Source organism: Sciurus vulgaris (genome assembly GCF_902686455.1).
Source record: "Sciurus vulgaris genome assembly, chromosome: 5".
NCBI classification, from domain to species: domain Eukaryota; kingdom Metazoa; phylum Chordata; class Mammalia; order Rodentia; family Sciuridae; genus Sciurus; species Sciurus vulgaris.
In genome coordinates, this window is record NC_136465.1 from 154,422,696 (window position 1) to 154,446,842 (window position 24,147).

Consider the following 24,147-nt stretch of genomic DNA (forward strand, 5'->3'; position numbering starts at 1 on the left):
CCTATATGACCCACTGCTATAATCACCAGCATTATCATCCTCTTCATAGCACACAGTTCATGGATGTCACAGGTAAGGCTTTGTCCAATGCTCTCACGAACAGAAGCTTATGTGGTCTTAGCAAGCTCTAAGTTAGACAGGGCAGTCTCAAATCCTCTTCCCACAGGAGAACGAGAGCTTACAGAGCCTGGAGACATGCTTAAGGCCTTGTGTCGCGGGCAGCTCTTCTATCTCCAATCCAGGGCTCCTTTGGTCCACCCTGTGTGACCAAGTTCTTGTGTGGAGCATCTCCAAGGCCAGAGTCAAGAGTGTGCCCATCACTGGGGACACAATACCTGTGAAAGTGGTTCCCGATTTTAAATTGTAATGTTTTACTCCTAATGGATTTTGAACTGATTTTCATTTTTTAAAAATCACACTAATTATTATTTATCAATGACTCAGTATTTTGGCGGGGCGGTGCAGGGGGGCTTTAAATTTCGCACCGCACTGGTTTCAGCCCACCCCAGCCCTGCCTAGAAGAACTGCACCGTGATCACTTCTGTTCAGAATGGCACCGACTCTTCCTGAGCCTTAGCTGCTCACTGGTGAGGTTCAGTCCTCACTCCCCGGGACCCCCTCGTAGGAAGTCTGTCGGATCTGAAGGATCCAGTGGGAGCAGCTGCGCCCCTCCAGCAGGGACAGGGACGAGGAGGAGGCCTGCTTTCTTCCACAGGCCTTGCTGTCCACTGGCCGATGCTCAGGTTGCTGTGGGTGAGTGGGCATGATGCAGCCTTTTTCTGGGAAGGGATATTCAGGAGTGACCTTCCATGGATACCTGCTCGTTGGCCTTTAGGGAAACAGAAGGAACAGCTCGATCAAGGTTTTTCCTAGAAAAGCCCTCCATGGGCCCGTTATGGAAAACGAAGCTGTTTTTGTTTTCTTTGATTAATCACAGTGTCCTGTTTCCCAAAGCGAATGTGGCCTTGAATCTTCAGAAAGAGGACAGGCTGTGCTGCGAAGGAAAGACTGCGACTCTCTGATGCTGGTCAAGGTCCCCAAGATACAGTTAACCCTGTCCTTGAGGACTCGGCTCTTCAGTTTTTACCTTTGGGGGAGCTCAGGTTACCCGTTTCCTTTGAGTTTTTTTTCCTGCCAGTGTGAGCAGGAGAAATATTAGCCTTTCAAGATTTCTTTACAGTTCCTTGAAAGCTGGAGGGGCGAGGCTGGCCAGAGAATTATATAACGGCGAAGCCCGTTTAAAGCAACAGTGTCTTTCTATAGGACTGGGCTGTTTCACGATTATTTTTTGTTGCTTACTATAAAGAAAAAGATACTAATTTTGTGAAGAAAATGGAGGGGACCTTCCCTCTATTACTTTTAGTTCTTTCATGGGAGAAATACAATTCCTAGAGTGTTGTTAAAAAAAAAAAAATTATCAAAGCCTGTTTCAAGGAAGACAAGAGGAAAGAGACCATGTCCATTAACCGGAGGCTGCTACAGCACACTTACTCTTGTTTGAATTCAGAAGGAGAAAAGGATGAGGCAAGCTTTCTAAAGCATGCATTTGTTTTTATTTAAGAGTCCTGGGGAACATCACAGTCAGCTGGCTCTTCCTTTCAAGGGGAGCCCTGCATTTTATTTAAGCCCAAGGTATTCCTCGGTTTTATCTGGAGATTGCCCCTCTCAAAGTGCATCCCATGCCTTTTCCCCACTGATCTCCACACTCCCTTGATTCCACTTTCTCTTGTTCCCATTTTAGACACGACTAAACTGAGGCCCATGGATTCCATGACTTGCCTGGCACCCCAGCTTACCCAGAGACCAGATCCTGAGCTGACATTTCTCTCAGAATCACCCAAGTCCCCATTTTCTTCCCTTTAGAGTTGTGGTTCCCAATCAAGGGGGACTTTGCCTTTCAAAGGACATTTGGCAACATTTGGAGGCATTTTCAGTTGTCACACTGGGCGGGGGGGTGCTGGCATCTGGTGGGCAGAGGCCAAGGATGCCCCTCACCATCCCACAGTGCAGAGGCGGCCCCCAGCAAGGCGGTATCCCACCCCCGTGTGCTGAGGGTGAGGAGCCCTGGTCCTCACCATGCTTCAGCATCAGAGGGACATTCCAAACTCTGGGCGTTGCCAAGTGCTCCTCTGCCCAGCGACAGGCTTGGCCTCTCTCCCAGGGCTGCCACAAGAGTTAAAGCGGCTGTCTAGAATGCCCTTTGGCAATGGCCAAGTGTCCCCTGCGGAGTTTTCTGCGGACACACAGTGCATCAGCCGGAGCTGCTGTGTTTTATAATTTATAGTCACTGGGTGCCTGTCTTCATTTAGCAGCAAGCCCGCTGGCAGTCGCCCTGCGGGGAGGAAGCGAGTCCCACAGAGGCCTGCAGCCCCCACCAGCTGACAGCCTGTGGTATTTGGGGATGGCTACTGCTCAAAGACACCTGGGAACGGGCTGGGGCGAGATGGCACTGAGCACACGGTCCCCCTTCAGACCCCTCCATCGGTAGCGGCCCCTGCCAGAGGATGGCCTATTGAACATTTCCAGGAATAGCACTGCCAAGCCTGTCAACTGCTTTCTTGGAAATACACTCGAAAAGGATGGCTGTCCTCCAGCCGGGAGAGCAGAAAGCCCGGCCTGGACCACAGGACTGAGCAGTGACAGTGGCAGTGGCTAGCTGCAGGCTGCGTCAGTGCCTTGGGGTGGTAGGGGGCTGTTCTTACAAACTCCAGAGCCTGGAGGCTTCTAGAGCCACGTAGCAACGTTCTCGGAGTGGAGGGAGATGGGCCTTACAGAAGGTCCCAGGTCCTGCTGGCTTCAAGAAACTTGGGACCTTCCCACACTGCCATCTTGGTTCAGACATCATCAGACTGACATGTGACCCTTTCTCTCTTGTGAACTTCACTCCTAAACACATCCAAGAAAGTCTCAGAAGAGGGAGCATATTTCCTGCCCCCCCCCCATCCTCGAATCATTCTGAGAATATAGCAAATACAGGACAAAGATATAATAATAAGAAGAAATCTTATCTTTTATCCTCCTCCCCTCCCCCACCCACAGGATCAACCTTTGCTGTCACAGAGGTCTGATATTCCTACTGCAGTCCTGCAGTCTGGCCACCCTGGAGTCTGCACCCGGGGTTACAGCCTTTTCTGACCTCTGGGATGGCAGGGCTTGGCAATGCCCTTGGGAAGGCCAGCTGCCTTCAGAGAAAAGCTCCCTGACGTCACAGCCCTCACGCACAAACAGCAGATCCCAAATTATTTGCTCTCTGGGCTGCTCAGAAAATGTTGGTCAATCATATTTTTAAATTGTGAGAGAGTTACAGAGTTCATCATAGAGCATATTTGAGACATCTTTTTATTTCTAGAACACAGGACACTCATTATTTGAGGCCCACCTTGAGCTGCAATTAGTTAGGGGTCAGGCTGCCAGATAAGGGTAAAGGACAAGGAATTGAATTTAAATTTCAGGTAAATAACAAAAGCTCTTTTTGGTGTTTGTCCTAAATGTTACTCACTGTTTATATGAAATTCAAATCAACCAGGCATCATGTGTTTTGCTAAATCTGGCCACTCGGTTTAAGGGATAAATTGACCTAGTTGTTAAAGTACGACCGGGAACATCCACACAAAATCAACGCCCAGTGGGAGAGGAGGGAGGCAGAGAGGGAGAAGGGAGAAGAGCGGCAAGGAAGAGAGAAGGAGAAGGACCAGGAGGAAAAGGAGGTAGGCAGAGAGGAAGAGGAACGAAGATTTAAGTGAAAGAGAAGCAGGAAGTGAGAAGAAACAGGAGCAGCTCTGAAGGACCGCAGTTTTTTGATCGGTTAGGACAGGTCCGCAGTGTCAGCTCCCTGGGACATGCTGTTGAGTTGGCTCACCACTGTTCTAAGATCTTCTGCTCTGGTAAAACCCACAGAGGCCACGAGGGAGGAATGAGTCTCGGAGCTACAGTAGCCTTGCCTATATTAACCCCAGAGCCAGGGTCGTGAAGTGAAATTCACTGGAGACCATTGTTTGGGACTGAGTTCTTTGCACTAGGCTCTCAACAAACCAGACCAAACCAGAGTCACTCAAGCTAGAAGCCATGGGACCAAGCTCGACCTTGAATCAGGCCAGCTTTCCAAAACTCAGATCATTCCCGTAACCAACAGAAAGTCTATATGAGCCAGTGTGATAGCCAAGTCCCCTGTTTTAGCCCTCTAGGGGAAGTAACTGAATGGCCAGGGTATTTCTTTCTCCTTGTTCTGTTTTCCCGGCCTCCCCTGCCTGTGCAGCCCCCTCCTCTGCTCAGCTTATTGGAGCGCTTTCCTATTTTGCAGAAGGGACGATGCCCAATTCATGCACTGCTAATAAAAGCCAGTTTCCTCCTCAAACGCCGTTTGCTGACATTCTGCTTTTTGACTGGGAGAAACCAAATCTAAGGCCATCTCCAGCTGCAGGGCCAAAGGGTCCTTCTACCCACCGCCCCCATCCCCCACCCACACACATTGCTGGTTTTCAGGGCTTGTAGATTTTCAAAGAACTGGAATCTAAACAATAGATTTGTGGCTGCCAGAGTTCTAGGAAAATTTATTTTGCTGTTGAGGATGATTCAGAAAACCCTGCAGAGCTTCTTTTGTCTCAGGGTCAACGTGCTAAGGAGCAAGAGTCATTGTGCACGTATGTGCAGACGAGGTTCTCTTATCCACAGATGGAGGTCGGGGGTCCTGAAGAAAAGGCTGTGTCCTGGCCTGCCATTACCGCGTCTGGGGAGCTCAAGGGGCTGCCTTTACCTGGTGCTGTGGTCTAAAGATGCTGAAAGTCTACCCAAAGTCCCGTGTTAAGGGTTTGTGACATTATTGGAACGTGGTGGAAGAGGGCCCTCTGGGGTAGTCCTTGGGTTGTGCCCTCAAAGGAGATGTGGGGGACCCGGGCCTCTTCCTCTTTTTCCTTTGGCTTCCCGGCCATTAGATGAGCAGTCTGCTCTGCCACATGCTCCCTGTGACTGCTGTCCAGCACCCCTACCCGACGCCTTCAGAGAAGGAAAACGAGGCCCAGAGAGACTAACTCATTTGTTCAAGGTAGTAAGTGGAAGAGCTTGTAGATTCTGCCTCCTACCTGCACACTCCCCTGTGTTCATTTAGCAGTTTTTGTGTAGTAACAAGTAAGTCTTGAGACCTCCATGATTTACTGCAAAAAAGGCTTCTTTCTACCTTGCAGAAAGCCTAGGGAAGTCCTCCACGCAGTGACTCAGGGATGCAGGCTGTTACCACCTTGTGGCTCATCACCGGCTTCCCTGGTCACAGCAAACAAGATGAAAGTGGAGGGAGGCACTCCTATTAACCACTTTGGCCTGCATTCACAAGACTGCCTCTTCTACACAGCTCATCGTCCAGGACAGTCACATGGCCCCAAGCTCAGCAAGTGAAGCAGTGGGGGAACTTGTGGATTTTCCCTTCCTGGAGACTTAATGGTCTCTACTTCAAGCAAATCCAACTGACAGCAAATCCAGCTGACGGACTGAGTTAAGAACAAATGCCGTTGGGAGCTGGGAGTGTGGCTCGGTGGTAGAGTGTGCCTCAAATGCTCCTGGATTCGCTCCCCGGGAACAGTTGTTACTGCTAGTAACTCCTTTAATCTAGTTGTATGAATTATTAGCCCAGTCCTATGGTCATAATTTGTTAATTATTATTAATTATAGTCATATACTTATATAATGAGGCCTCTTTAATTTCTGGGTCTATTCAGTAAATATTTATTGAGCATTCTCTCTGCCAGGCACTTTTAGGCCCCTGGGATACATCAGCACATGAAACAGAACAAAACCATTCCTTTGTAGAATTAGTATTCCAGTGACAATGGAGAAGGATAGATAATTAACCCCAAAAGATAAGAAAACAATATAACATATTAGGTGTTAATATGTGCAATGGAGAAAAACAAGAGAGAAATGAAATCAAGACCTGAATATATGATGTCAGTACTGAGGAAGCAGTTTTAAATAGGATGGTGAGGGAAGGCCTTCTTGAGAAAGTGATATTGAACAGACATCAAAGAATGCAGGAGAGCTCTGGGGTAAAAATTTTCTGAGAAGAGCAAATAGTGCAAAGGCCCTGAGGCAGAAGAGTGACCAGCATGTTGATGGGCAGTAAGGACTTCAGTGTGGCTGCAGAGGAGACTTAGGAAGGTAGGAAAGGAGATCAGGAAGGTGATAGGAATGTGATGTATGACCCTCCAAGGTCTTGTAACCTGTGTAAGGATTTTACTTTTACTTCTGTTTTTAAAACCTCAATCTTCTCCCCATTTCCCGACAGACCCACTATACTTGTTTTGTGTCCCCAAGCTCAGTGGTTCCCAAACTTGAGCATGCATCAGATCACCTGGGGGTTCAAATCAGACTGCTTGTTCACCCCCAGAATATCTGTGGTAGGGCCTGAGAATATGCAATTCCAACAGATCCCAGGTGCCAGAGTCGGAATGTTTGTCTCCCCAACATTCCTATGTTGACACCTAACACCAATCGAAGGGCATTAGGACATGGGACCTTGGGGAAGAGATCAGGTCATGAGAGCAGAGCCTCACTAATAGAATTAGTGTCCTTACAAAAGAGGCCACAGAAACCAGACGAAGTTACTTGGGAGGCTTCAGGAAGCAGGAGGATCACAAGTTCAAGGTCAGCCTGGGAAGCCTGGCAAGACACTGTCTCAAAATAAAAGTTTAAAAAGTGGCTGAGGATTTAACTCAGGGGTAGAGGGCTTGCCTAGTGTGTGCAGGGCACTGGGTTCCGTCTCTGGTGCCCCCAAAAGCAAAAAGAGGCCCCCATGAGCTGCCTCGCTCTCCATCATGTGAGGACGAGATGAAAGGTGGCCATTTATGAACCTGGAAGTGGGCCCTCACCAGACACGGAATCTGCCAGTTCCTTGGTTTTGGACTTCCCAGCCTTTAGACCTGTGAGAAAGTGTTCATGGTTTAAGCCACCCAGTTTTTCGTATTTTGTTGCAGCAGACTGAGCTGATGAGACGCCAGTGGCTGCTGCTGCTACTGCTGGTACAGGGGCCACACTTTGAGAAGCACCGCTCTGGTGAGACGAGCTGCTTGTCTTTGGGGTCTGGGGCTTTCCCACATCCCCAGGGAGACCTTCCCTAATTCCTGGATAGATCCAGTTAGATAATCTGCAAGGCCAGTTCAAAATGAAAATACTACCTCCTGTTCAAAGCATAAGGGGGAGAAGGGCCGTTACTGTAAAGATTTTTAAATGTTTTATTATTTGTAAGAGGTAATATGAGTCATAGTGATACATGAGCAACAGATTTTAAAATGGCAAAGAAATATCATTTGCGGCCACAGTTTTGTATGTTACAATATATAATAATGCTTTATATTACCCTGATGCCACAGTCAACCATAAGATTGGGTTGCTTTCCTTAATATTCATTCATTAAGTAAAATCTATACTTTTTAAAATTTTATACCTTAAATTTTATTTTAATTTTCAGTTGATGTAACTGGAAGCAATGTCAGTTGCTGTTGGCAAATGGAAGATCACAGATACTTTTTAATAATTTTAACTTTGATAATTAAGACCTAACTTGGATCATTAATGTTACTAGACTATGTCAGATTATTCTATAAGCCAGGACAACGTTAGGCCAGGATAGCATTAGTATACATTTCTGACAAATTATTTTTAAATGTGAATTTTATGAACTCTAGAGGTGATGACTGCTGTAGACTATTTTCTTTCTTTCTTTCTTTTTTTTTTTTTTTGTACTGGGGACTGAACCACTGAGCCACAACCCCAGACCTTTTCATTTTTAATTTTGAAACAGGGTCTCACTAAGTTGCTTAGGGCCTCCCTAAATTATTAAGGCTGGCTTCAAACTTGCAATCCTCCTGCCTCAGTCTCCTGAGTTGCTGAGATTACAGGCATGAGTCACTGAATCCTGTGCAGAACTATTTTCTAAAAAGATTTAACTCTTCACACAAGTCAGTGTCCTGGAAAGTCTGTGCTTAAGTATATGTGTAATTTTAAATATTTTAATATTAATTATGATTTTCTCCAAAAATTTCTGTAACTTGTGAGAATCATAAAAAACCAAGAGAGCCTTTGTGATTTTTATGTGATTCAAGATGCTTTATTATGTGTTCTATCACTGTATCTTCAAGTACAAGGAAAATTAATTTTTAAATTGACTTACTTGCAGATCGTCAATTTATCTGAAACTTTGTATGAAGATAGTGTTCCATTTGGTCACATAGTGCAATCTTTAAATTTAATTTCTATTTATAAGCCTATGGATATGCGGTTTGTTATGTTGCACAGTTTTTAAAGCTAGAAATTCTGGCTGGGCATGGTGGTGCTTGCCTGTAATTCCAGTTACTCAGGAGACTGAGGCAGGAGGATCACAAGTTTGAGGCCAACATGGGCAACCTAGCAAGACCCTATCTCAAAATTTTTAAAAATTAGAAAGAGATGGGGATGTAACAGTGAGAGCACTTGCCTAGCATGTGTGAGGCCCTGGGTTCAATCCCTAGTATTGCAAAAAATAAAATAAATAAATAAATAAATAAATAAATAAATAGGTTTTCAAGATGGCGGCCTAGAGGGTGGCTGCATTTCATGTTGCTCCAGGACTCAGGATTCAAAAGAGGAGATATTGAGACGCTTGGGACCAACTCAAAGCAGTCGAGTGACTCTCACCCCTTGGGGAGGCATCCCGGATGGGACGGGGGTCCCGGAACGCAGGAAACTTTGTGAAGTAGAACTGCCTGCGAGACGCCCCTCCCCCCGCTGGAGCAGTGAACGCGGATAGCTGGGAGCGCCGTAGAGGAGGCCGCTCGGCACAGCGCTGGGACTCGGAGCAACCACTGGAGCTCCGGCGGCTGCCCAGGGGAAGAGTGGCGAAGAGAGCTGTGTGGACTCAGGACACCGGGGCCTGCCCTGAGGAGGAGGAGAGGAGCATGGCCACTTGGATTCGGAGAGACTGCACCAGAGCTACAGGTGGTTGCCAGAGGAGAAGCTGCGCGGCGAGCTGTTTGGAATCAGAACGACGCTTCTGAACCCCGGGGCCTGCCCTGAGGACGAGGAGGAAGAGGAGCGGCCGCTTGGATTCGGTGACTACACCAGAGCTACAGGCGGTTGCCAGAGAAGGGGCTGCGTGGCGAGCTGTTTGGACTCTGACCACTTCTGAACCCCGGGGCCTGCCCGGAGGAGGAGGAGGAGGAGGAGGAGGAGCGCGGCGGGTCCTTTGGACTCGCAGTGACTGCATTAGCACTCCAGGCGGCTGCTCAGAGGAGAAGGCGAGTGGTGAGTTGTTTGGTCTTAAAGTGACAGCTCCTGAACACAGGGGGGCTGCCTGGAGGAGAAGCGTGGTGGGATGCTTGGTCTTGAGTGGCCGCACCAGAGCTCCGGGCGGTTGCCCAGAGGACCCGTGCAGCGGGTCACGTGGATTCAGAGCCACTCAGAGGGACTGCTCCTGAACACCCGGGGGGTTATCTGGAGAAGGAGGAGGAACGGGAGGGTCACTTCGACTCGGAGTGATTGATTGCCCCGGGCTACGGGTGGTTGGTGGGAGGAGGAGGCACGAAGTGAGTTTCTTGGACTCCTAGTGACCGCACCGGCATACTGGGCGGCTGTCTGGAGGAAGAGGGGTGTGGCGGGTCTCTGGGACTCAGAGCGATTGTTCGGGGCCACAGGTGGCTGCTCAGAGGAGGGGCCACACAGCCAGGCGATTAGGTGCAGAGCAGGGTCCCAGGATCTAGGAGGCTTCTGGGTGGAAGAGCCGCACAGAGACAGGCTTAGGGCGGAGCGAAGGTTCCAGACCTGTGGGCAAATTCTCTGAGGAGGGGCAGCCTAAGGAGATTCATCTGCGAAGGGTGAGGCTCCCAGGCCCAGGAGGTAGGGCCGGGCCCCTGGAAACTTTGCAGAGGAAGGCAGCTCAGCCCAGGCAGTAGCTGTAAATTGAGGGGAACCTCTAGGAGGAAACTGACCAGCGAGACCTCCCCACTGGGTGAGTCTTCCCTGCCTGGTGAGGTTTCCCCACAAGGACGGTAAAACCAGAGACACAGGCCCAAACAGGCCTTGCCTCAGCCCACAGCCTAGGTCCCCTTTGGATGACCATTGGTCAACAAGTGGAGGCACCTCTGCCCACTAGCAGGGAATATACCCCACCTGAAGGCCACCACTCCTAGAGAGGCAGCTTCCTTGTGGAGCACCGCATTATCAACTTCCTCCAAGACTTCAGCCTACTGAAGGCTAAGAGGGGACATATATAGAAATCTTCAGGGACATTGTAAATCAACAGAGGAAATCTGCAATATCTCAGCGGTCCACTGATACCTGAACAATATGAGAAAACAAGGAAAGAAAATGCTGCAAACAAATCTAGATGTTACATCAATAAAACCCAATGACAGCATGGCAGAAGAAATGACAGAAAAGGAGTTCAGAATGTACATAATTAAAATGATCAGAGAAGCAAACGATGAGATGAAAGAGCAAATGCAAGCATTGAATGATCGCACCAATCGAAAGTTAAAAGAGCAAATACAGGAAGCAAAAGATCATTTCAATAAAGAGTTAGAGATATTGAAAAAAAACCAAACAGAAATCCTTGACATGAAGGAAACAATAAACCAAATTAAGAGCTCCATAGAAAGCATATCCAATAGGATAGAACACCTGGAAGACAGAACCTCAGACATTGAAGACAAAATATTTAACCTTGAAAACAAAGTTGAACAAACAGAGAAGATGGTAAGAAATCATGAACAGAATCTACAAGAACTATGGGATATCATGAAAAGGCCAAATTTAAGAATTATTGGGATTGAGGAAGGCCTAGAGAAACAAGCCAAAGGAATGAGCAATTTATTCAATGAAATACTATCAGAAAATTTCCCAAATCTGAAGAATGAAATGGAAAATCAAGTTCAAGAGGCTTATAGGACTCCAAATACACAAAATTACAACAGACCCACACCAAGGCACATTATAATGAAAATACCTAACATACAAAATAAAGACAGAATTTTAAAGGCTGTGAGAGAAAACAACCAAATTACATTCAGGGGGAAACCAATACGGATATCAGCAGACTTTTCAATCCAGACCCTAAAAGCTAGAAAGGCCTGGAACAACATTTTTCAAGCCCTGAAAGAAAATGGATGCCAACCAAGAATCTTATACCCAGCAAAACTTACCTTCAAATTTGACGATGAAATAAAATCCTTCCATGATAAACAAAAGCTAAAAGAATTTACAAAAAGAAAGCCAGCATTACAGAACATTCTCAACAAAATATTCCATGAGGAAGAGATGAAAAACAAAGAAGCAAATCAGCAAAGGGAGGAATTATCCTAAAGGAATTGTCAAATAAAGGAGGAAACAAGTTGTGTCAAACAAATAAATAAACAAAATTTTAAAAATGAACCAAATGACCGGGAAACCAAATCATTTCTCTATAATAACCCTGAATGTTAATGGCCTGAATTCATCAATCAAAAGACATAGACTGGCAGACTGGATTAAAAAGAAAGATCCAACAATATGTTGCCTGCAAGAGACTCACCTCATAGAAAAAGATACCCATAGATTAAAGGTGAAAGGATGGGGAAAAACATACCACACACATGGACTCAGCAAAAAAGCTGGAGTATCCATCCTCATTTCCGATAATGTGGACTTCAAGCCACAGTTAGTCAGAAGGGATAAAGAAGGTCATTTCATACTGCTTAAGGGAAGCATAAATCAGCAAGATATAACAGTCATAAACACTATGCCCCAAACAGTGGCTCATCCATGTATGTCAAACAAATCCTTCTCAATTTCAGAAACCAAATAGACCACAACACAATAATACTAGGTGATTTTAACACGCCGCTCTCACCACTGGACAGATCTTCCAGACAAAAATTGAACAAAGAAACCATAGATCTCAATAACACAATCAATAATTTAGACTTAACGGACATTTATAGAATATACCATCCAACCAAGAGTGAATACACTTTCTTCTCAGCAGCACATGGATCCTTCTCTAAAATAGACCATATATTATGCCACAAAGCTAATGTTAGCAAATACAAGAAGATAGAGACACTACCATGTATTCTATCAGATCATAATGGATTGAAGTTAGAAATAAATGAAAGAGTAAAACACAGAAACTATTCCAACATCTGGAGATTAAACAATATGCTATTATATGATGAATGGATAACAGAAGATATTAGGAAGGAAATTAAAAAATTCTTAGAGGTAAATGAGAACAAAGAAACATCATATCAAAATCTCTGGGACACCATGAAAGCAGTACTTAGAGGGACATTTATTTCATGGAGCGCATTTAATAAAAGAAGTAAAACTCAACAAATAAACAACCTAACACTACAGCTCAAAGCCCTAGAAAAAGAAGAACAGAACAGCACCAAAAGTAGTAGAAGACAGGAAATAGTTAAACTCAGAGCTGAAATCAATGAAATTGAAACAAAAGAAACAATACAAAAAATTGACAAAATAAATAGCTGGTTTTTCGAAAAAATAAACAAAATTGATAAACCTTTAGCCACACTAACAAAGAGAAGATGAGAGAAAACCCAAATCACTAAAATTCGGAATGAACAAGGAAATATCACAACAGACAGGATTGAAATACAAAACATAATTAGAAACTATTTTGAAAATCTATACTCCAACAAAATAGAAAATTTCGAAGACATCAACAGGTTTCTAGAGACATATGAATTGCCTAAACTGAATGAGGAGGACATACACAATTTAAATAGACCAATTTCAAGTACTGAAATAGAAGAAGTCATCAAAAGCCTACCAACAAAGAAAAGTCCGGGACCAGATGGGTTCTCAGCCGAGTTCTACAAAACCTTTAAGGAAGAGCTCATTCCAATACTTCTCAAAGTATTCCATAAAATAGAAGAGGAGGGAACCCTCCCAAACTCATTCTATGAAGCCAATATCACACTGATACCTAAACCAGACAGAGACTCATCAAGGAAAGAAAATTTCAGACCAATATCCTTAATGAACATCGACGCAAAAATTCTCAACAAAATTTTAGCAAATCGCATACAAAAACATATTAAAAAGATAGTGCACCATGATCAAGTGGGTTTCATCCCAGGGATGCAAGGTTGGTTCAACATCAGGAAATCAATAAACGTAATTCACCATATTAATAGACTTAAAGTCAAGAATCACATGATTATTTCAATAGATGCAGAAAAAGCATTTGATAAAATACAGCACCCCTTCATGCTCAAAACACTAGAAAAAATAGGGATAGTGGGAACATTCCTTAACATTGTAAAGGCCATTTATGCTAAGCCCATGGCTAATATCATTCTAAATGGTGAAAAACTGAAAGCATTCCCCCTAAAAACTGGAACAAGGCAGGGATGCCCTCTTTCACCACTTCTATTCAACATCGTTCTTGAGACTCTGGCCAGAGCAATTAGACAAACCAAAGAAATTAAAGGGATACGAATTGGAAAAGAAGAACTCAAACTATCCCTGTTCGCTGATGACATGATTATATATTTAGAGGAACCTGGAAATTCCACCAGAAAACTCTTAGAACTCATAAGTGATTTCAGTAAAGTAGCAGGTTACAAGATCAATGCCCATAAATCCAACGCATTTTTATACATAAGTGATGAATCTTCAGAAAGAGAAATTAGGAAAACTACCCCATTCACAATAGCCTCGAAAAAAATAAAATACTTGGGAATCAATCTCCCAAAAGAGGTGAAAGACCTCTACAATGAGAACTATACAACACTAAAGAAAGAAATTAAAGAACACCTTAGAAGATGGAAAGATCTTCCATGTTCTTGGATAGGAAGAATTAATATTGTCAAAATGGCCATACTACCTAAAGTGCTATACAAATTCAATGCAATTCCAATTAAAATCCCAATGACGTACCTTACAGAAATAGAGCAAGCAATTATGAAATTCATCTGGAAGAATAAGAAACCCAGAATAGCTAAAGCAATCCTTAGCAGGAAGAGTGAAACAGGGGGTATTGCAATACCAGATCTTCAACTCTACTACAAAGCAATAGTAACAAAAACGGCATGGTATTGGTACCAAAATAGAAAGGTAGATCAATGGTACAGAATAGAGGACACGGACACAAACCCAAATAAATACAATTTTCTCATACTAGACAAAGGGGCCAAAAATATGCAATGGAGAAAAGATAGCCTCTTCAACAAATGGTGCTGGGAGAATTGGAAATCCATATGCAACAGAATGAAACTAAACCCATATCTCTCACCATGCACGAAACTAAACTCAAAATGGATTAAGGACCTCAGAATCAGACCAGAGACCCTGCAGATTATAGAAGAAAAAGTAGGTCCAAATCTTCACTTTGTTGGTCTAGGACCAGACTTCCTTAACAGGACTCCCATAGCACAAGAAATAAAAGCTAGAATCAACCACTGGGATAGATTCAAACTAAAAAGCTTTCTCTCAGCAAAGGAAACTATCAGCAATGCGAAGAAAGAGCCTACAGAGTGGGAGAATATCTTTGCCAATCATACTTCAGATAGAGCACTAATCTTCAGAATCTATAAAGAACTCAAAAAACTCTACTCCAAGAATTCAAATAATCCAGTGGACAAATGGGCTAAGGAAATGAATAGACACTTCACAGAAGAAGATCTACAAGCAATCAACAAACATATGGAAAAATGTTCAACATCTCTAGTAATAAGAGAAATGCAAATCAAAACCACCCTAAGATTCCATCTCACCCCAATTAGAATGGCGATTATCAAGAATACGAGCAACAACAGGTGTTGGCGAGGATGTGGGGAGAAAGGTACACTCATACACTGCTGGTGGGGCTGCAAATTAGTGCAGCCACTCTGGAAAGCAGTGTGGAGATTCCTTAGAAAACTTGGAATGGAACCACCATTTGACCCAGCTATCCCACTCCTTGGCCTATACCCAAAGGACTTAAAATCTGCATAATACAGAGATACAGCCACATCAATGTTCATAGCTGCTCAATTCACAATAGCCAGACTGTGGAACCAACCTAGATGCCCTTCAATTGATGAGTGGATAAAGAAACTGTGGTATATATATATATAATGGAATATTACTCAGCCATAAAGAATGATAAAATTATGACATTTGCAGGCAAATGGATGAAATTGGAGAATATCATGCTAAGTGAGATAGGCCGATCTCAAAAAGCCAAAGGACGAATGATCTTGCTGATAAGTGGAGGATGACACATAATGGGGGGGAGGGAAGGGTTAGAGTTAGGGTTAGGGAGGGGGGCAAGTATGGAGGAAGGAACTACTGTATAGAGGGTAAAGAGGGGTGGGAGGGGTGGGGGGAAGGGAAAAAATAACAGAATGAATCAAACAACATTGCTCTATGTAAATTTATGATTACACAAATGGTATGCCTTTACGCCATGTACAAACAGAGAAACAACATGTATCCCATTTGTTTACAATAAAAATAAATAAATAAATAAATAAATAAATAAATAAATAAATCAGAAGTTCTAAACTCTGGAGACATTAAGTAACTCCCTGAGGTGCTGTATTATAGTGTTTATGTAAATGCCATTATTTCTTAAAAATTTACTGAGATATTGTACTACCCAAGTGCCAGCAATTTCTGTCCCAGTGCTCAGACTAAAGAGATGATATTTGTGCAGATACCACAAAGACAGGCTCTGGGGACAGACAAGCAAGTCTGTCTCCTGCCATTGTGTCCCAGCACTGCCTGTCTGTGGAACCCTTCCTCTCTCTCTCTCATGACCACTACTTGCTGCTGCTACTCCTACCCAGGTCCCAGCCCAGGAGCCCCCTCATATTCCCACGGTGCCCAGGGAAGCCCTGGGCATGCTTGTGTGTACGAGACTGCCAGGCCCACTCTTGGTTGCCTGTGTGTGTGTCAGTCAGCTTTCTCTACTATAACAAAATATCTATGATAATTTATGAAAACAAAAGGTTTGGCTTACAGTTTGAAAGTTTCCAGTCCACGATCAGTTGACTCTGTTTCTCTGGCCCTGGGGCAAAGCAGGCCACGACAAGAGTGCTGACAGAACAAAACACTCACCCCATGGCCAGGGAGCAAGAGAGAGGAGAGTAGGGAGCTGGCCTCTACAGTCCCCTCCTAGGACACCTCCTGGTGATATAAGGACCTCCCACAGCGTCCCTCTTCCTAAAGGTTCTGCTACCTCGCAGAAGCACTTATGAAGGAGTCCAAGACAGGGCTGGTGTTGTGGCTCAGTGGTAGTGCACTTTCCTCCCCTGTGTGAGGCCCTGGGTTTGATCCTCAGCATCACATATAAACCAATGAATGAAACAAAGATCCATCAACATCTGAAAAAAAAAAAAAAAAAAAAAAAAGAATTCCAAGATAGTGACAGCAGAACATTAAACCAGGCAGTGTCCCTTTTGAAATTGGGCCCTGTGTGACTCCACAGGATGCCCAGCCTGAAGCCAGTCCCACTCTTGCATGAGTGAGCTAGCCTAACCTTGCCCGTGAGGCATCTCGCATCATTCTCTAACGACACACCATCCTGTTACCTAACGCCTGTTTTCTCCTAGTGGACTCAGCAAAGAACTGTGGCCCATTGGCCATGTTCAGCCTGCTGCCTGAATTTTTTTTTTTTTTTAATCGTATTTACTTAAGGTGTCCCACCTGATGTTTTGATATATATTTACATAGTGAGGTGATTGCTGCAGGCCAGCAGATGAATGTCTCCGTCATCTCATATAATTATCTTCCTTCCGTGTGTGTGTGTGTGTGTGTGTGTGTGTAGAGTACCTGGAATTTCCACTCTTGGCAAATTTCCTCTGTCCCTCAGTATTAACTGGAGTTCTCATGGGGTGCATTAGTCTCCTGATTGGTTCGCTCATCCTGTGTAAATGCAGCTTTGCACCCGTGGACCTACCTGCTTCCCACCCCCACCCCTACCGGTAACCACCGTTTCACTTTGTTTTCTATGTATTCCACTCACTTTTCTTTTTTCCGCCTGTTTTATAATCAAGTTTCGTTGAAACACACCAAAGCTCCATTATTTGCATAATATTATGACTGCTTTCATGATACAATGGCAGGAGTAGGAATGGCTGGCTCTTAAAGCCCAACACCTTTGGTCTTTTCTAGAACAAGTTTGTCGACATCTGCACCAGACTCTGAGATCCCGAGAGGCAAGGATCACCTCTGTCCCGCTCACCTGTTTGTTCCCAGCGCCTAGAACAGAGCCTGGCTTACGTAAATGCTCAGTCAACCCCTGTGGAAAACAAGAGAGTAAAAGAAAAGCGTGACTATCTAAGGAGCCTAGCATTTTGTGAAGGAACTCATTTTATTGAAAAGAAAGTCACAAAAAAATCTATGTATGACTCCATGTTTTGTTTTCATGTAAAAATGGTGTTTGAAATGACCTCCCTCCCCCTGAAATTGATTCTCTGGGAAACTCACAGTGTTTGCCTTGTGGCTTGGCACGCCCTCTGGCACACCGCCACACAACCCAGTCTGGAGAGTCACAGGTACTGAATACATGACATTCATCACTCAATAAATATTCATGGAGCATGGCATGAGGCGAGGTACGATGACAGAAATGACAATGAGTCCACCGTCTCTGACTCAACAGACCCGTACAACCAATTAGAACCCAGGGGAAGAGACCCACGATTGCATAATCCACCAAACACGGATATACCACTGTTTGACAAAAAGCGCTAAGTGCCAGAGACAGCTTCTGGATCAAGTGCCACGGGTTTTCAGAGCCAGGACTGATTCATTCAGGCTGCAGAATCAGGAAAGGATCCTCACCATTCGCTCTGGCCCCTGCCCTCCTGCTTTGCTCTGGGCCACGAGGGGCTGGGCCCTGCAAGCGACGTTCCCGTGGCCGCCCTGCCAACTGGCTCCATCTGGGCTCTGTCAGTGGGAGGCCAGGGAGAGAGATGAGAACCTGGAGAAAGAGAGGAACTAGTCTATCTCTTCTCTCTCTGAGCCCCAGTTTTGTCCCTTATACAGTTTGGAAAAGGCAATAGCACGCACTTCGCAGATGTTCATTTTCTGGTTTTGGTTTTTTTACTTCAAAATTTTCCAAATTTTTTTCAGTGTTTTTGGAGCTCAATTTTTGAGTTTTAAGAGTATTAAATGAGATAAAACATGCAAATTACTTAACCCAGTAACTAATACATACTAAGCATTCAACTAATGCTTCTAGCTTTGCTCAGGTAAGTCAGGATGAGGTAGGTGATCGATTTGTGATGTCTGTTGAGGGTGAAGGATGGGAAGGTAGTGGTATATGAGAGGAATATTGCAAACTCTGATAGATTGAAGTTGTATTGTGGAGACAGAATTGAAGACCTGGCCAACTAATTGACAAACTTAACAAGGAATTGAGAGAAATCAAATAATTAGCATGTGAGCCCAGAGTCAACACATGAAATTCATTTTCATGGGGATTGAACCCAAGGCCTTGTGCTTGCAAGGCAAGCACTTACCAACTGAGTTATATCCCCAGCCCCTGGAAATTCATTTTTAGACAATTGAGTTGGGACCTCTCTGGTTACAATAAATAAATAAATAAGACACAAAACACAATGATATACTAGGGACACTTCAGAAGGCAGAGTTTTCTAGAGGTATGAAAATATGCAGTGAGTTAGCTAAGGAAATCTTCTAAGCAGTATATATTCAGGCCTGATGGAGGCCTGGAAAACTACTGAGGAAACCATGGCAACTCCAGTTACTGGAATCTGATCTCTTCTGAAAAAGAGAAACCATTGTTCTTCACATAGCAATTCTGTCCTACTCAGCTCCTCTGTTTCTGCTTCTCCCTCTCCCTGCCTCTGTTTCTGTGGTTCTGTTTGCTGTGTCCTGCATTCATAATGATTGAACTGGGTGTTAACCACTCAAGGTAAAGCTTTCTAACAGGGCCACCTTCTCAGGCTGGGCCACCATGTGTGTCCTTAAGAAAGGGCCACCATGTTGGATGCCTTGGGCTCAGCGCAGCAGTTGGGGTGGAGAGCAGGGACACATGATGCAAAGTGGCAAGTCCACCAGTTCCAGATGGAGCTGTGTAACCAGTAGGTTTCATAGCACTCCAGGCACCGAATTGGTAATGCCAGTAGGAGCTGCAGGAAGCCAAAATGCTAAGATGGACTCGTGGTTGAGAAAGCTTTGGAAGGACCTAATGACTTCCAATAGATACATTCCCTTCAAATCTCTTTATTACCCGCCATCAAAATCTGTCTAAGACTTAGGGCTTAGAAGTCAGAGACTATTTGTGAAAAAGAGTTTTCAACAGGTCCTGGAACGTTAGATGATTTACAGAGGGAGGGATTTTTATTACCATCCTTTCTAGGGACTTCGCTACTTTCTTAAAGGAGCAACCTTGAAACTGGCTTGGAAGGATGGGTGTAGAGGGTTAGTGTTTCCTTATGGCTTTGTGAGTAAAATATTCTACAGCTCAGGAAAACAAACAAGATGGCCCAACCCTCTGTGATTCTTCCCAGAATTCTTCAGAGCCAGGACATCATCACAGAGCTTGGAACTGGAGGGACCCAGAGCTTGCAACACACCCATTCCAAGGACAGGTTGATACAAGCTCACTTACGTGAACTTCTGTAGAAATGGAGAGAAAGGAAAGAAGAAGGAAAGGAGATAATTTTTAAAAATCTAATATTTAGGAAATCTATCCGTGGAGAACATATGGAACTCTAAAGGGGCAGGTGGATACTTGCTGCAGGACACACAGGGCAACTCTTTTCAAAATTTTTTAAAAATTTGTTTTATTTAGTTATACATGACAGCAGAATGCAATTCAATTCATTGTACACAAATGGAGTACAGCTTTTCATTTCTCTGGTTGTACACGATGTAGAGTCACACCATTCGTGTAATCATACATGTACATAGGGTAATGATGTCCATCTCATGCCACCGTCTTTCCCACCACCCCGCCCCTCCCCTCTCTTCACTTCCCTCTGCCCAATCCAAAGTTCCTTCGTTTTTCCCTTACCACCCACTCCCCAATTATGTATCAAAATCCATTTATCAGAGAAAACATTTGGCCTTTAGTTTTTTGGGATTGGCTTATCTTGCTTAGCATGATAGTCTCCAATGTATCTGCAAATGCCATAATTTTATTCTTCTTTAAGGCAGAGTAATATTCCATTGTGTATATATACCACAGTTTCTTTATCCACTCATTTATTGAAAGACATCTAGGTTTGTTCCACAATTTAGCTATTGTGAAATGAGCTGCTATAAATATTGATGTGGCTGCATCACTGTAGTATGCAGACTGTAAGTACTTTGGGTGTAGGCTGAGAAGTGGGATAGCTGGGTCAAATGGTGGTTCCATTCCAAATTTTCTAAGGAATCCCCATACTGCTTTCAGAGTGGTCACACCAATTTGTAATCCCACCAGCAATGTATGAGTATACCTTTTCCCCCACATTCTTGTCAACACTTATTTGTGCTTGACTTCTTGATAATAGCCATTCTAATTGGAGTGAGATGAAATCTTAGAGTAGTTTTGATTTTCATTTCTCTAATTACTAGAGATGTTGAACATTTTATCATATATTTGTTGATCAATTGCATATCTTCTGTGAAGTGTCTGCTCAGAACCTTAGCCCATTTATTGACTGGGTCATTTGTATTTTCAGTGTTAAGTTTTTTGAGTTCTTTATAAATCCTGGAGATTGTGCTGTATCTGAAGTGCATCTGGTAAAGTTTTTTTTTTTTTTTTTTTTTTTTTTTTCACTCTATAGGCTCTGTCTTCATGTTATTGATTGTTTCCTTTTAGCATCTGGATTGAGAAATCTGCTAATATCTGAATTGGTTTCCCCCTACATGTAATCTGATACCTCTCTCTTGCAGCCTTTAAAATTCTATCCTTATTATTGTATGCTGGGCATTTTCATTACAATGTGCCTTGGTGTGAATCTATTGTAATTTTATACATTTGGTGTCCTGTAAGCCTCTTGTATTTGATTTTCCATTTCATTCTTCAAGTCTGGGAAATTTTATGATATTATTTCATTTAATAGATTGTCCATTCCTTTGGTTTGTGTCTCTGTGCCTTCCTTTATCCTGATAATTCTTAAATTTGGTCTTTTCATGTTATCCCATAATTCTTGGAGGTTCTGTTCATGATTCTTACCATCTTCTCTGTGTGGTCAACTTTATTTTCAAGATCACATATTTCATCTTCATTGTCTGAGGTTCTCTCTTCCAAGTGATCTAGTCTGTTGGTGATGCTTTCCATTGATTCTTTAATTTGGTTTATTGTTTCCTTCACTTCAAGAATTTCTGTTTGTTTTCAAAATCTCTATCTCTTTATTGAAATAATCTTTTGCTTCCTGCACTTGCTCTTTTAACTGTTTATTGGAGTGATCATTCATTGCCTGCATTTGCTCTGTTATATCATCCTTTACTTTGTGAGTTATTTTAATTATGCACATTCTGAAATCCTTCTCTGACATTTCTTCTACTGTGCTGTCAATGGATTCTGTTGCTATAGCATCTTGGTTTGTTTGGGGCGCTTTTTTCCCTTGTTTTTTCTTGTTGTTCGTGTGTCTTCCCTTCTAGCAGTGTGGTTTTTAGGTGTTACAGTTTCTACCCTATAGATTTGTAGTTATGTTAATAGCACCCAATGCAAATCATATGCAGCCTTAAACCAAACAGCCCCTAGGAAGACGTTAACGGTTTTGTCGCAATAAACAGATGTTGTGTTTGATTATTATCTATAACATAAACATTGGGTTTGCAATAAGGTCTACAATTTCTAATAGTGGACAGAGAGAGAACGCGCGGGAGGGGTGTAGGTTGTGGTGTTAATGAGGTAGGAGGTGAAATATAGAGGTGTTAGATCGCAGGAAGAGTGGAAGAGGAATCAAAAAAAGTCGGTTGTTAGCAGGAGAAAAGAGAGAAAGAGACTCCAAGGAAACAGATAAGAGGAAAATAGAGCAGGTAAAAAAATCAAAATAAAAAAAAAAAATCTACAATGAAACTGTAATACACTATTTAAACCTTCCAGTCCTCAGTAGCCTGATGCATCAAAAGTACTTGGTTTCAAAAATGTCAGGGATAAGAGAGTGGGCAACGATAAAAAAAAGAAGGAAATAGGGGAAAAAAGAAAAAAGAAGAGTCTTGAAGGAAGATTGAACACCTGTTTCTGTTGGAGCTCAGTACCTTCTCTGCCTCCCTTCTCTTCTGGTGGGCAGAGTTGGCTGGAGTCTGCTGTCTCAGCATGGTGACAGTCACTAAGGTGGAAAGATGAGACTTGGAGGCTGGACTCCTGGAGGCAGGGTACAGCAATTGCCGGTTCCACTGGAAGACTGCATGCTAGGACTCTCCTTTGGGGTCCACTCATGTGACACAGGAGCCTGCTCTTAGCCCCTTCCCTCACTTGTGGGCCCCACAATTCCTGGCCTCTAATTTAGTCTCTAAATTGTATCTCTCCTGCCCCTGGTTTTCCAGTCAGGCACCTCTCCCCCTGAGGCCCTGGGGACTGAGCATGGGGACCTGTGTGTCTGTCAAGGAAAGTTGTTCTGTATTGGGCAGATCAGGGCCAGGTGTTGAGAGCTATGGGCCAGTCACATAGCTGCAGGCGCTGGACCATGTTTGTGGTTAGGTGTGGCTGGGGGACTGGGGATTGAGGAGCCGGAGGGCCCTGTTCATTGCCAAATCAGTAGGACCAGGTAGTTGGTGGATGCCGTATTAGGGAGGGCGTCTTAGGCCAGGTTGATGTCGGGTCCCAGCAAGTGCTGCCTGAGTTGTCTCTGGGATCCCAGTGGGTGCCAGGGTGGTTGACTGGTGAGCTGGGATCAAGATGCCCTCACACTTTCTTCCAACCTACCAACCACTTGCAAGACTCTCTCCTGCCTCTGCAGCAAGATGGTGGCTATTAGCACACCTAGCAGGGATACCGCAGATGTAACCAAACCTGCAGGGACCTTAGCAATGTTCTTTCAAGCCTTGTTTCAAGGCTATTCAGAATAATAGCCTTGTTTCATCAAGGGCTATTATCCCTTGATGAAAGCAGCCACATCCTTAGTTGCTGGTGGTGGCAGTGGCTAACCTGTAGTTACCTTGATATTGGGCATCCAGCCTCCTGCAGGTGTCCCAAGATGGATGTTGCCACAACTAAAGATGGTGGTGGCGGCAGTAGAGGTAACCCAAGATGACGGAGGCGACTGCTTTCAGAGATGTGGCAGTGAGGCTGGGCCACGCAGTGGCGTTGGGCAGCCTATTCAGAGATGCAGTGCTGTGGTGGGTAGTGCTGTGACAGGTGGCTGTCCCCAGGCCCTGTCCAATGTCCCAAGGTGGAGGCTGCCACATGGAGACAGGGTATGGAAGGTGCTGCAGTGACCCAAGGAGGAGGCTGCCACGTGTTCAGACAGGACAGCTCTCTATGTGGCTCTGTCCGAGGGGGAAGTGCCCCAGCACTCAGTCTTTTCTTAGAATAATTTAAATTAATAAATTTCATCAAAGAACTGGAAAATTTTAAGTGAAAGTAGCCAGTTCCCTTTTCCTAATCATGCCCCCTTATTATATAAGTGCTTTTACAACTTTTGTTCAAGTGCATATGGGATTATGTAATTGTCATGAGAAGCCCTTGGGCTCACCATGCAGATCTTCTGGGTCTGAATGCTGACAACCTGTGCTCCACCCCAGCATCTGTATGACTGGTAAATTGCCTAAACTCTGCAGGCCTTGGTTTTCTCATCTGAGAAGTAGGGATAATCGAAGTTCTCCCATGAAGATCAAATGAGACATCTTGAGTGCCTAGTTCAATGCCAAGTGCATCCTCAGTCAGTTATAACCGTTAGGATTATTCTTCATTAAAATGGGGGAGCCCTGTGGCCCCTAGTTGGCTAGGACAGGAGAGGTTAGCAGTTGAAGCCTGTTTGCCTCCACATGTTTCCCTTTCCCACAGTGATGTGATGCTGAGTCTCCCCTTCCTCTATCCACTCAGCTCACTCAATCCAAGATGGAAGAAGGAACACAGGAAGCAGACATTAAGTGAGCACTCACCGTGTGCTGGAAAAACCCACACCAGGATTTGGGGAAACTAAGGGCTGATGCTCCCTGATCCTGTGGAGAGGTTGCTGAGCTCCAGCGAGGTGCTGAGCACTTCATGTGCAAACCTAAGCCAGCACCCCA